General features: G+C 36.6%; 1 protein-coding gene across 2 annotated transcripts in view; it reads left to right on the top strand.

Moving 5' to 3' along the window:
* The first annotated feature begins 888 nt into the window (after window positions 1–888).
* LOC117405694 (dual specificity tyrosine-phosphorylation-regulated kinase 1A) overlaps window positions 889–11,026 on the top strand; it is a 34,173-nt gene continuing 24,035 nt past the window's right edge. For both annotated transcript variants that reach the window (XM_059028172.1, XM_034922674.2), the window contains exon 1: window positions 889–1,608. The gene's annotated coding sequence lies outside the window, so the exon portion shown is untranslated. The remainder of the gene's footprint in view (window positions 1,609–11,026) is intronic.

Below are 11,026 nucleotides of genomic sequence, written 5' to 3'. Positions count from 1 at the left end.
TATTAGCAGACACCCTTACAAGATATCTTTACATACAAGATATTTTTTACATACAATTACATTATTTTTTACATACAATTACCCATTTATACAGTTGGGTTTTTACTGGAGCAATCTAGGTAAAGTACCTTGCTCAAGGGTACAGCAGCAGTGTCCCCCACCTGGGATTGAACCCACGACCCTCCAGTCAAGAGTCCAGAGCCCTAACCACTACGCCACACTGCTGCCCATTATATATGTATGTGTGTGTGTCTCCGTGTGAGATATATATATATATATATATATATATATATAATGCACTTTGGTTTTCAGTAGTCATTAGTATTAGTAAAAATGTTTAACAGTTTAACAGTACGGAAAGACTATTTTTAGTGGTATTCACATAGGTGAATATTTTGATGTAGGTTATCTGAAACCTAATTAGGAAAATTAACACTTGTTTTGCAGACAACAGAAATTACAAAAATATATATTTCATTATCCCGTTTCAGTGTCAAAAACACAGCATATGTTCGCGCCTATTTTGACCGGTTAATTGTCAAACCGTTTTTTTTTTTGTTTTTTTTAAGGTCTTCCATAGAACACCTTCTATCTCTGCGTCACAGTGCGATCGAGGACGCCGTTGCTTTCATGGGCAGTACCTGGAACAGCGGTTTCCAATGTAAATATTTAAAGAAAATAGGCGGTTAAGAAACTGTCGCCATTGTGGCTCCTACACTAAATAATAATATAGTAATATTTTATACGACGACGGAGCCAACATGGCAAAATCAGACGCGCTGTTTCAGAACCTTCTTGCTCCACCTACAAATTTAACTGCTACTTGATTGACAGTTTCTATGGCAACTGACACTGTCTTCTTCTACGTCAGAGCTTCATCCGGGCTTTTGCGTTTTGATTGACAGTGGTCATGGCAACATGCTTAGTCCTCCGCCATTTTGTTAGTCGCTTTTTTTTTTTCAAATAATTTCTCTTCCCGCCGGAATAATAAATTTGTTTAAGAAAATAACACTTGTAAAAAAAATTTAAAGAATGAGTCGCCGGAATCGGATTCAGAAAATTCGGAGGAATACAGTTTAGCGAAAGATAAATATATAAATATATATAATATATATATATTTGTAGGCAGCGCTGAGCACAGTGGTTGTCCGTCTCTCTCTATGATCTGCCGGGCCGGTTCGCTGCGCAGGTTTGGAACGCGCGCCATTTTGTGAAATTTACAAAAAAAAAAAAAAAAAAAAAAAAAAAAAAAAAAAACTTACCCGAGAAAGGCTTTTAACGACAGGAACAGCAATTTATCTTTAAATTTGGATAATAACATATTAATACAGACAGCAGTCATCAACAGCAAGGATTTTATCCAGTGATAAGTGAATGTACGTTTTCCCAGTATCTTACCGAATAAGTTTGTGTTTAGTTGTTGGAGAGGCGCTATTGATTTGGAAATTGAATTGACACGGAGTCCGGAGGAGTGAGGATTGTTGCGGTTTGGAAACTGGGGGCTTGTTGGAGGAGAGGAGAAGCTGGATCTTTTACTTGATTCCACGGACTCGGAGGCCTTTTTGGAAGATCCGACATTAGGAGTAAAAGGGAAACATTCAGATAGAGGTTAGTACAACTGCGGAGTGTATAAGGAAATGTACTGCATGAAAACGCAGAGGCGTACTGTGTGTAGTTTGTTGATATGTTGTACGGTATGTTTGATCTGACAATGTATATATTTTTAATTGTACACAAATCATTTTGATTCTGTGATCACCGTTACATTTTCATTAGTTGATGACTAAATATAATAGAATATTTGTTGCAGTAGATAGTGTTGGGGCATACTGCTCTTTACAGTACACATTGTTTGTGTTGCTAAATGACAGTCACTGACCTGTGTGATACACCGTATACTTTTACTTCAGTCACACAGAAATTGTTGATGGATGCAATTACAGGCTAAAACACTCTAGGTCAGATGGGATTTGACACATGTATGTGTTTATGAATACTGGTGGTGGTGGTAGCAGCAGCCTAGTTAAGATAAATATTGCCGATTTGAATCCTAAAGCGTAGGCGCTGTAACATTTAACACAATATTTTCACTGTGTGTGATTTAGATTTAGTATATGATGGACATAAACATCTAGTAAAAACATAAATGTAATTATTGTGAAAGAAAATGTAGTATGTGCAGGGCAATATTTGCTGTAGTCAGCCAGCTACCAAATGGGATGCACTACGGTAATCAATACTGTGAGATATCATGGAAATAACTGTCGGTCAACATTGAACGTTTTGCTAGAATCGTATTATATTAATTATGTTTTAGTGATACATTAAAAAAAGTTCACTGTGTTGTTTCTGGACATAAATACATATTCGTGGAGGCTAAGGTAGAGCAAGGCCTGTCCGTGACTCCTAATTTCAAGGATAAAAAGATCTCATGATTGTTGGCTGGTGATGTCGCTATGTTGTAAAGTCTCCAACGTCGAGATGGATTTTGGGGATCGCCAGTTTGTAGAGACTTAGGAATGCTAGCCGGATGGACATATTCTAAAGGCTTTCTTTTCCGGACCAAGGTATAGAGATACTCGGTAATCGTGGTTTGTAACTCGTACAGCTCGGCTGCCTGTTCATCCGGATGTCCATATTGCCTTTATTATATTCTGGAAAAAAAAAAAAAAACGCTAGGAAATTCAGGTCAACTGTAAAATCATATCCTTAAATAAAATAATGGAGATTTGAGTAGTCCCTACTCTTTAATTTCTCCCCTTCTAAATGGTATATCTAAACACAAAATAACTAAAAGCACAATGTGTTGTGTGTTCACTAGATTCATGACAATTTGGAAGTATTTTATTAGCTAATAGTTTACACTAACTTTACCAAATTTGAATACAGTGCTTTTGTATGTTCATTACATAATTCAATTAGATAACTTACTTAGAAAAATTGTTATAGGGGGGTTTAACAAGTTTCTTGATGTGTTCCAGTTCCCAGCTCCCATTTATTTTTTCCCCAATTTTCTGGTGTTTACTGATTAATGAGTTTTATAATTGGACCCAACACATTTCAGTTACTGCAGGCAATGTAAAAAAAAAAAAAAAACAGTCCTAACCTATACTTGCTAGGATACCTAGATTCTGGAAGTAAGAATGACATTTGTATGAAGTTTGGTTTTTCTTCATTTGTGTACCGTCTTTTCTTTTTACATAAATGCAAGGCTTTAAGTAACATGCAAAGTACTTGTGGATGGTATGCCAGAGTAAACCAACTAAAACTAGGAGGAGCTTGGATCAAACCCAACTTTTTTTTGACTTGGTCAATATGGCATAAGACCATTATTGCTAAAATACAATTATTTGTGCAGTAGCTAACTGTTGACTGTTCAAATTGCTTAATTGATGGCTCATTACTTAGTGGCTTCTGTGAGCCAACATTGAATGTACTGAAATTCATTCACAAATGTGTAGATTTGTATTTTATCTTTTCCTTCGGCTTCTTCAAATTTGTATTTTTCAATACAGGTCAATTTGTATTAATTTAAAGCTATAACACATGAAGAAGAAAGACTGCACTTCTATCTGAACTCTTACCTGAATACATCGGTCTGTATGTGAACATCTCATTGACTACTAAAATGCATACTTTAGAAGTTTAGTTTAGATCAAGGATACGACGGCAGTAAGTGACAAAAATGGAAAATTTATCTTAATTTCTGTAATTTGCAATTTCACATATGCCAGATAGTATTATAGTATTCTTTTTAATGCTACATTTGCACCTGTACCATGAAACCAGTCTGTAAAATTCAATCCAAATCCAACATCAAACTGGGTCTGCTGCTGGTTCCATCTGCAGTCTAAAATTCAATCTGCACCGGACATTACACAAAAGTCAAAGAGCACCTGTATGTAGCATTTTTTTCGGTATGATTACTCTAATTCATCCGCCAGCCTCCAATAGTTCCCTGACTATAATATATGCTCAGCCTTCATGCATGCATTGCATTGGATGCTCATTGGGTAACTTCCACTATTGGCCTGAAGTGGAGAGATTGAGTTCTGCCATCCTGCAATCCTAACAGGGGCAGAGTGAGTCCCAATTTGAAATTGATTTGATCTTGATCTGCTGCTGATGGAAATAAACAAGTCTGATTTGTGATCTGTTTCATTTCTGTTCCAGTGGGAGATGGAAATATGGCAAAACAATTCCTCTCCTGGTAGTAGGACTGTTTTTGTATGTTTATATACTGTGCATCCCAGTTGAAAGAAAGTTTGAGAAGTTCACATTTAGGCAGCAGAACATGAAAATAGCTTGATGTTCACATCAACTCAGTTTGTAAAACAAATGAGTGATGTTTTCAGATTTTATTTTCAATAAGTTAACTATTAGTTAAGTCTTATAGTTGCTTAGATGGATTTCCACGCCTTTTGACATAGAAACTCTGAAATAAGTATGTCTTTGAGAAATGTTTGTTAATGACAATGAAGACCTTTTCTTTTAGTATTTCTATATCCCCCCTCCCCCAGTGCTTTGGATACGATATCCTGCTCCATACACGGCGGCGCCGCCATATAAGTTGCTACGTATAACAATTTGGTAGTTGATTTTAATACAACAACTTTTGTTTACGTAATATCCATTATACAAATGATAATATCGAATTTTTCATGCAAGTGACATTTTAATGTGTGATTTTATAGTATTCACACATTGTCAAATGGTTTCTGTTAAAACGGGCTTGCAACCAGGAGGTCTCCGGTTCAAATCCCACCTCAGCCACTGACTCATTGTGTGACCCTGAGCAAGTCACTTAACCTCCTTGTACTCCGTCTTTCGGGTGAGATGAAGTTGTAAGTGACTCTAGTCTCTGTAAGTCGCCTTGGATAAAGGCATCTGCTAAATAAACAAATAATAATAATAATAATAATAAAAAAACATACAGCATGTGAATGCCACCTGACAAACTTTTCAAGGTTTAAAACTACCTTTGAATTCCTGGCTAGCGAATGAACCTTCTAATCTACGAAACACAGCCCTGCTTATTTTCTGCCTGTGCTGTGATGTGTATTAACCTCTTAATGCTGCATGTAGAAGTGGGAACATGCCTTTTTATCGCACTTGGCGTTATTACAGCAAAATTGGACTACAGCTTAAAGTGGAACTATGGGGAAATGTAGCAGTTATGCTTTTATTATGTAAAAATGAATATAACTGAAATACCTCTAACACATACACTGCAGCTTTAAAAGCCTTTTTCTTTTCAGTTATAAACCATGTATTCAGACTTAGAAAGGAATTCTAGTCCTACACCATTCTGAGTTCACAACTCTCATTTTAAGGTATATTATTGAAATGACCAGGTGCTGGGAATCTGATCAATCATACTCTAACTGAATCTGTTATGAACTGATTACACTTATCACAGCATCAATAGGTCACATCTGAGTTTATAGGTCAATATGAGTTATTTGTGCATTTATAACATGAGAAACTTCATTTAAAAGTGGCCTGATTGTTGAACCCAAGAACTGTTGCAAGATTTGCGCAAGTGTATCAGACCCTATTAAGAAGTGAGACTGATGTGATGTAGAGGGACCAAAGTGCATTTTAAGTGGGGCACACATTCCAAATTTAGCCTTTTTTACGGTGTCACAGAGTGACCACACACACGAAAGCATTTTTCAAGAATGGCTTTTTGGCACTTTACTGTGTTTTTATAGTTTAAGATGGGTTAGCATTTATGAATAAGTGTAGCATGTTCTCAAGTTTTTGTCACTGTGACCTCCCTATAAATTGGCTCCTAATAGTATTTTTCATTGAAGTAGCTGGTTGAGTTGAAGTGCTCTTTTACTGGCGGTCAGAAAGATTGAACTGAGCAGGGTTGTGAGGGCAGCAGAAAGTATTGTGTGCCTGCTATTCTGAGGCTCTTAAGAATTAAAGAGGACCACCATATTTAGTTTGGTGGTCTAATGAATTCCACACTACTACTTGTTTTGTAACTAGGAAACTACCAGCAAGCACTGATTCAGATGCTGTAACCTTCTGCCTATAGAAACATTTCTCACATCCCTATATGCTGTTAGAGATAAAGCGACATTCAACCCTCGTGGAGCACTAATATGCACAGGTGCAGTCTGCAGTGACCTTCAAAATAGGGGTGACTGTTGCTTCTGAAATGCAGTTAGAATTGAATATTCCATCTGCTACAGTTAAACTTGTTTTTAATTGATACAGTAATCTTTTCTGTGTCCACAGTGAAATAAACAAATCGGTGAACTGTCGCAGAGTTATAAGCAGCTGAGAAATGTATGGTTTATTTCCTTAGAGAATTTTGTGTTTTTGAAGAATTAATTTAAATGATTTCTAAGATAAAAACAAAAGTGATCGTAGTTCTGCCACAGTTGACCTTTTCAGCAATATAATACAAGTTTTTACTACACCCCAGGTCCTGGTATGTAATATCTTTTTTTTTTTTTTATTCATACCCCCCAAAAAAGTTTGTTTACAGTGTAAAAATTTTGATAGTAGTGAAAAAGTGTTATGTACAGCGTCCTGGTAAGTGTTGAGCCACCCCTGCTGGTTTGTGGTGCTTTGGGGTGGTACATTTGTTGCCTGTTTTTCCCCAATCAGTATCATGTTTTCCAGCTTTTTGTTACAGGGTTGTCGTAAAGAATAAAACCTCTTGGCTGAAGTCAAATCTTGGGTTATTGTTAGGCTTCTTCTCATTACACATTCTTGAGGTTTTCTGGTGTATGTAACCTAACTGTTTTTTACATGGTTCACTTTAATCAGCATTTTTTTGTTTATTCAGTAATAAATACTAGTTCAGGGACATAATATATTCACTCAGAGAAGTTCCTACCAGTGCAGCTACTTTTTATAGCTACCTGTGGCACAGATTTAGTCTGGGGCCAGGAGCAAACCAGTAAGCTTTCATTTAAGGATAAATCAACCAGTGCAACAGTGATAAGAGTGTTACAAGGTACAATTCTGGCACAACTAAGGTCTTTAGATCACAGAGGACTTTCTTACAAGTAAAGTCTGCATGTGCAGGTTTGTACTTTTAAGGTATAATCAGTGTTTGTATAACCTCCAATAGCTAATCTGGTGATGTATTTCAGAATTATGTGCTGCTTTTAAAATGTGTATTTATTTTAATTTTGTACAAAGGCAGAGGTGATTCTGTTTGGTATTATTTTAAGCAGTGTACATTTTACTTTCACTAAGTGGTGTTGCGTGAAAGGGGTGTTGGATGGTTAGATCAGCGCACACTTCTGTGTTTCGTCACGACTCAGATTTTAGATGCAGTAGAAAGTCACGCTGCTCTGTTTACAGTCTTTCTCCCACAGTAGCGGAGGCAGTGAGGCGCTATTCGTGATCAAGCCCATCCCCGAGCTAACTACCAGCTGTTATCCCCAAGCTTTTCTCGGTATAGCAACTGTTAGATAGGAATTGGAGAAATTGTTAAGAGAACTGCATGGGAAACCAACCACTGCTTTCTGGCTATCACAGGAGAAATATTCAGCAAACAAAAGTGCCACAAGAAATAGCAAGAAAGTGTTTCTGTTTTTAATTTGCTGAGGGGAATTTGACCAGTATTGAAATCCCTTTAATGCTGTTAAATTTTTACCAAGGTTAAACAGTCAAGTATAAGTCAAAATGTGACATGAAAGCAGTTAAAGTATATGAGATCTTGAGTAAGCACTTGGAGTTCAGACTTGCTCTTGGATTTACCTTTGATCAGAAAGCTGACTTCACACCATTTAGCTCCTCTACGTAGTCTACAGTTGTTTATAGTATGTATATGTCTGTGTGTATATATGTTTGTTTTGTTTGTGGCAGATCACTCTGCGTTGTGTAAAATGCATTTTGAAGTGGGATTCAGAAGTTAGGACTTACCTGCACAGCTGTCACTCAGACTCCAGGTTTGTGCATTATTAAATCTGGTTTGAGGGATTTATTAATTTAATCCATTTTGTATTAATCTTGTGTCTATTCCTGGATTAATTTTATTTAAATTAGACATGAGCCTTCTACTGTAGGTCCCTATTTGAGGATTGTGCTGATAAGGCGGGTTGTAACATATAATTGACATCCAACTTGCATGCTCTCAGCACAGTTCACCTCCATCCTCTGTCAGGCAATGTTTTAATGCAGCTGTTCCAAAAGTTATCACATTAAGTGGCCTGAAACTTGAACAAATTACCTCGTGGTGGGCAAGTAGCAGAGTGCAAAGTATAAACCGATGCCCAATAATACAGAAATACTGGAAAGGGGTAAGGGGAGGTTTATAATGTAAAGACTGTAGCTAAATAAGAGAAATGGCATTGTATTTATTGTCTCTTGTTTTGCATTGGCTGCAGTTTGGCATGTATCATCCTATTTATGTTTATCCGTACTCACAATACAGTTTCAATAACTTACGTGGTGGTTCTTTTTTTCACTTGGTATAACTATATTGTAATTGCATTAGCACAAGAAAAATAAAAAGTTGCTCTTCATTCTACGATTAGTACTCTGTTGGCTGACCATGATTCCCCCCTCCCTGCCAGTACTGGGCTGATTGCCTTGTTACTCTGCTGGTGGTCTCTATCAACAACACATACACTACTTTGAAATTGTTGGTTAAATGAATTAAAAAAAATGGCTTTCTGCCTTTTCTAACGTTTCTAAAAATATAGTTTAGTTCAGTACTAAGAAAATACACTCCTAGTGCTGCTGTCTTTATTGAATTTTTTTGACAATTCTAAGATTGAAACTGAAACCATTATTTTTTCTGGAATTTCAGACACCCAAGTTCAAAATAATGTATTGCAATATGTTTGACGATATAGTTATAAGTTCAAAAGTCCAACTTCCCAGGATCAACCTTGAGTGCACCGTACATTGCAGTAACCATATCACTTTGATCACCACCTGCTGGTGAAAGACATTATGACACAGTCTTTGGTGAAGCACTTTCTGGAGAACAGGGGTGTCTGTTTTTTAATAAAATCCTTGAGCGAAAAAAGTGTGAAATAATGCAAACACCATAGCACACACGAACACCTGAGTTGTTATACAATTCCTTTTTTCTACAACATAATACAATTGTATTTCTGTTTGTTTACATAATGCTAACTTGCCATGACGAGAGAAACTTGACAAAATATATCAACTGTCGGGCGAGATGCTGTTTTGATTAATTTTCTATCGGCCTCTTCTTTACTCTGGTGCTGTATTGCTTTGTGCATGAAAACTTCTGTGTTCAAAGTATCTGAGTTGCCTCTAGCAGGTGCGGATTAAAATAGTTTTTTGTTTTGTGCATCTTATGATTCACGTGAAACCAGTGTTTGCTCACAGAGTTCCAGAGATACATTTGTTTGGAATGGTTTCTGTCACATTTTTCATCACTGTTTCTTCACATGGGTGCAAATTGAGCCTGAAAAGCTAAGCATGGCACTGGATACGATTTAAGTGAGTGCCAGGCTTACACAGGCAATGCACACACATCAAGATGAACAAGTCCAATCCCATACTTGTGTAGTGCAGGTTTAGGATTTTGGAGAGTGGGCAAATGGGTAGATCTAGAAACCTGATTTGGGGGATATTTCAAGGATTCAATGACTACAGGTAGAGAAACCTTAGCATTGAATTAGATTTGGCGTTAAACTTTTGTTGATTTTCAAGAAAAGTTGTTTTATCTGCTGTTTACTAGACTATATGCATATGTATAGGGCATATTATTCAAGATTCAATTTACATTTAAAATAAAAAGAATTAAAGTGGCTAGAAAAATCTACTAACTACTTTGGACAACGGTTACCGTTTATATTTATAAAGCCCTATTTATAAAGGCAATTATGTTATTTAAAACAAAACAAACAAACAAAAAAAAAAAGTCGAACTGCAGAATAGTTTTGTTGGTTAAGGCATCTGACAGACCTAGCCCGGATGTTATTATATGACTAATCTCAAGATCAAAAGTTACCACAGATCCTTTGATTTTTAGGTCATAACTGGAGGGGGAGCACCTGCTGCAGTTACTGATCTGGAGAAGAATAATGTGTTAGCTGTCAGGGATAGAACATTCAGACTTAATTACAGGCCTTCCCTTTTGTAAATTATTCTTAACTAATTGGTAGTCCTCAAATACACGTTTTACACAGCATGTGGTCAGGGTGTGCCGATTCATCGATTTGCACGATATACCGTGATATTTTTCTTGATGATACGATTATCGATAGTGACCCCTGCATCGGTACACTGCAATTCAATTATTATTATTATTTTTTTTAAAGTTAAATATGAGACTGTTCAGAAAAACTTGATGTGCTGCAAACAGTGGTGTTCATGCATAGATTCTGTTTTTGTGTGTATTGAAAATCTGAGAATAAAATCTATTAGTAAACACTCTAGCAGCCACACCCCAACTTTTTAATGACTTGTGTGTGAAGGATGCTTTTGTCAAGCCCACCGGAAGCAAACCGGAGAGCTAAGTGTCTAAACTATGAGGCACGACTCAACCGGTGCTCAGGGAATACAACAAATCTCATTTTAAACAACACCATCAGACCGGCAGTACATTCATTTAGGATCATCTTCATCGTCATCACAGTAGAAGACAGCAACGTCAGATCTAAGCCAATGCAGGCATGATAACATACTACTCAGTATGTAACCTACACTTAAATATTAAGCTTTTCAAAACTGTCTTAAGCATCTGTGAGCGCTGAATACTACTGCTGGGGCAATACCTAATTTTTCACCATCGATATAGCGTTTTCCAAAAAAGCCGATGCATCAATTCATCGACGTTATGAAAAGTTAAAAAAAAAATATACAGCTGTAATGCATGTGGAGATGTGGGTTAATGTGCAACATTGCTAGTAAAAGTTTAAAAACTATTATACTGATTTGAATTACATCAGTTTGTGCATATTGTAACCAAAAAAACAACAAAAAAAAGATGTAATCATTTTTTTGGGAGGTGATTTGTTTAAATCCAGTTGGTTTAGCAACCAATCCAGACAACAACATAACTAGAGCCTCT

Source organism: Acipenser ruthenus, chromosome 8, assembly GCF_902713425.1.
Source record: "Acipenser ruthenus chromosome 8, fAciRut3.2 maternal haplotype, whole genome shotgun sequence".
NCBI classification, from domain to species: domain Eukaryota; kingdom Metazoa; phylum Chordata; class Actinopteri; order Acipenseriformes; family Acipenseridae; genus Acipenser; species Acipenser ruthenus.
This window is presented reverse-complemented; position numbering and strand designations above follow the sequence as displayed.